General features: G+C 43.4%; 1 long non-coding RNA gene across 1 annotated transcript in view; it reads right to left on the bottom strand.

The window, feature by feature from the left end:
• Window positions 1-214: 214 nt before the first annotated feature.
• Window positions 215-2,579, bottom strand: part of LOC115176584 (uncharacterized) — a 3,075-nt gene continuing 710 nt past the window's right edge. The window contains exons 1-2 of the long non-coding RNA XR_003872246.1: window positions 1,587-2,579; window positions 215-659 (exon numbers count right to left, since the gene is read on the bottom strand). The exon at window positions 1,587-2,579 is cut by the window's right edge and continues 710 nt beyond it. This is a non-coding gene — a long non-coding RNA (uncharacterized LOC115176584). The remainder of the gene's footprint in view (window positions 660-1,586) is intronic.

Here is a 2,579-nt window from a genome sequence, read left to right as displayed (position 1 = left end):
AGATTTCACTTTTCATTTAAGCCATCTGAAGAGTAGGCTACCCTTTCCTTGACATGGCATAGGTCTATTTGATGTCCCCATCTTGTCTCTGTCGAATTAGTGTAGCGCCTCACAGTCATCACACATAGGCACTGCTATCATCCTCTTTTACCACTTCCCCAAATCTTTCCTAAACATTACTTTTCTGGCCCTCCCTTCTCTTTATTTTAAACTCTCCATTTTGCAGATTTTCTCTTATTGAATTAAACTCCGACATTTTACTTTTTGCCTCAGTGGAATTGTTCTGCCAGTTGACAAAAGCATTTGGTGTGAAGGCTATTTGGCACATGTAAAGTTAGGCCCTAAAGCTAAGGCTTATGCACTAATGCCAAATGATGAAAGAGAAATCTCAATGTAGCCTATATAAATTGCACAATAATTATTTTTTTATGTATTGTTTTAACCCGACTCATTTCCTACACAGAATAGGTCACCAGTGCAGTTTCACATTAGTGCAGAAGAAGGCTGGAGAAGAGGAGATGCAGCCCATCTAAGTGTTGGTATGAGATGTGGTCTAACTCTTTTGACTTAAACTCAGCATCCGTCCACAATCCTCATGTACCTCCTTCTTCAGTTTAGGTTCCATGTTCCACTCTTCATGTCTGTGCCAACACCGCCATCTAGTGGGAAAGACATAAAAAAACAAGCATCAACCTTTATTTTACACTAATTACTGTGCTACTATTATTACTGTTGTAACACATTTTGTTTAATGCAGTATGAGCCATGTCAGTTATTTTTTATACAGTCTATGAGTGTAGCTGCAGCCTGCTTGTATTTGTGGCCTATGGCTTTAATATCAGAGTCCAGAATGTCCCCAGAGATCCAAGTTTCAGTCAATACCAGAATATCCAAATTCGTCTACATAGCCCAGATCTTGATGTAATCCAGTTTAAAAGTAAGCTCCTAATGTTCAGATGCATCAACCCAAGTCCTTTACGATTTGTACAAAAAAAATAATAATGCACGACATGAAAATGTATGAAATGTATGCATTCACTACTGTAAGTCGCTCTGGATAAGAGCGTCTGCTAAATGACTAAAATGTAAAAAAAAAAATGTAATTTTTAAAGTCACATGGAAACTCCAGCTCAAACAAGCTATGTTCAATAGGCGGTTGCAGGCCCAGTCTGATGGTTGATGTTGATATAGTTGGTATGGCTAAAAGATTTCATAGAACTGCACCATTTGGTCTCACCCTATTAGTAATAGAGGAAAAATAAGAAATTGGAATGACTTTGTCAAGGTTAGCACCAGAGGGCCTGAGGTCGCAGCCAATGTCAATATGAGGAACTCTCAGAGTAACCAAATGATGGTGCATAACCCAAGCCCTCTACGTGATTTGAAAACCAGGGGGTATTCAGGTTTATGGAATTCACACTTGAACTAAAAGCATTGGGTGAGCAGGCCACAGTGGGTTCCTCTATTGAGCTAACAATAGCAGATCTAAGAGTGGAGTGAATGGGTACAAAATTACAACTGACAACACCCCTGGCAGTATAGACAACAGTACGACGATAATGCTTAGAGAGGACGGGAGGTATTACCTGAGCAGGGCTTGGTCTGTCTCTGAGTCAATATCTTAACGCAGCCTTGAAATATGAAAAGGGTCCAGGCGCCTAGATGGTTTGGGTGGAGTCCATCGTCCCTGTCCATCTTCTGTTTCCAACAAGTGTTGAAATTGTCAGCAAAAGTTACGCCAACAGAATAGCTGTAGTCTTTAAGTCAGATTTAAAGTGCTAAGAGCCTGCTGAAACCTTCACAGCCGTGACCCAGTGACGGCAGGGGACCAGACATAATTGGATGCTTTTCAGAGGCTTTTAGGTTGCTGATCAGCTCAATAAAATCCTGTTTCACCTGGTCGGTCGGCTGAACCTACCTGGCCTGCCGGAACGACCTACCTAATCTTGTAGGTAGGTCTGGCCAGGTAGGTAGGTCCAGCCGACCTACCTACCTGGCTTGCCGGCCAGCCGGACAAACTTACCTGGCCGGCCAGACCTATCTAATTGGCCAGACCTACCTATATGACCGGACCTACCTACCTACCTGGCTGGCTGGCCTGCCAGATCTACCTAGCCGGCCGGACCTACCTTACTGGCCGGACCTACCTAACTGGCCCGCCAGTCCCATCTGGCTGGCCAGCCGGACCTACCTATCTACCTACCAGCCTATATCATATAATTTGACGACATCAGTGCATTTGTTACAATACTAATCCATATAGCCTAAAGTGCAGTCATTTTTCAAGAGGGGTTTCTTTGCCATGATGTCATCAATGGGTTCCCAAATACGAATGGAGCAAGAGACCGCACCAACATCGCCATAAAAGCATCATCATAAAAATGATGTGAACAGAAAAGGCTTCCACTCAACACTTTAGCATTGACAACTTCCCCAATCAACTATTTTATCACAGCCGTCAGCCTTATCAGACTCATGATCCCCTCGCGACTTAGCTTGCCCTTCCTTCTCGGCACGCTCTACCTCCGAACTGCCGCTGGCGTTGGAAACTATGTTGCTCTCCTCAAACTTCCTTTTCT

The sequence above is a fragment of the Salmo trutta genome, chromosome 37, assembly GCF_901001165.1.
Source record: "Salmo trutta chromosome 37, fSalTru1.1, whole genome shotgun sequence".
Lineage (NCBI taxonomy): Eukaryota > Metazoa > Chordata > Actinopteri > Salmoniformes > Salmonidae > Salmo > Salmo trutta.
The sequence above is the reverse complement of the archived record's forward strand: the minus strand, read 5'-3'. Positions and strand labels throughout refer to the sequence as shown.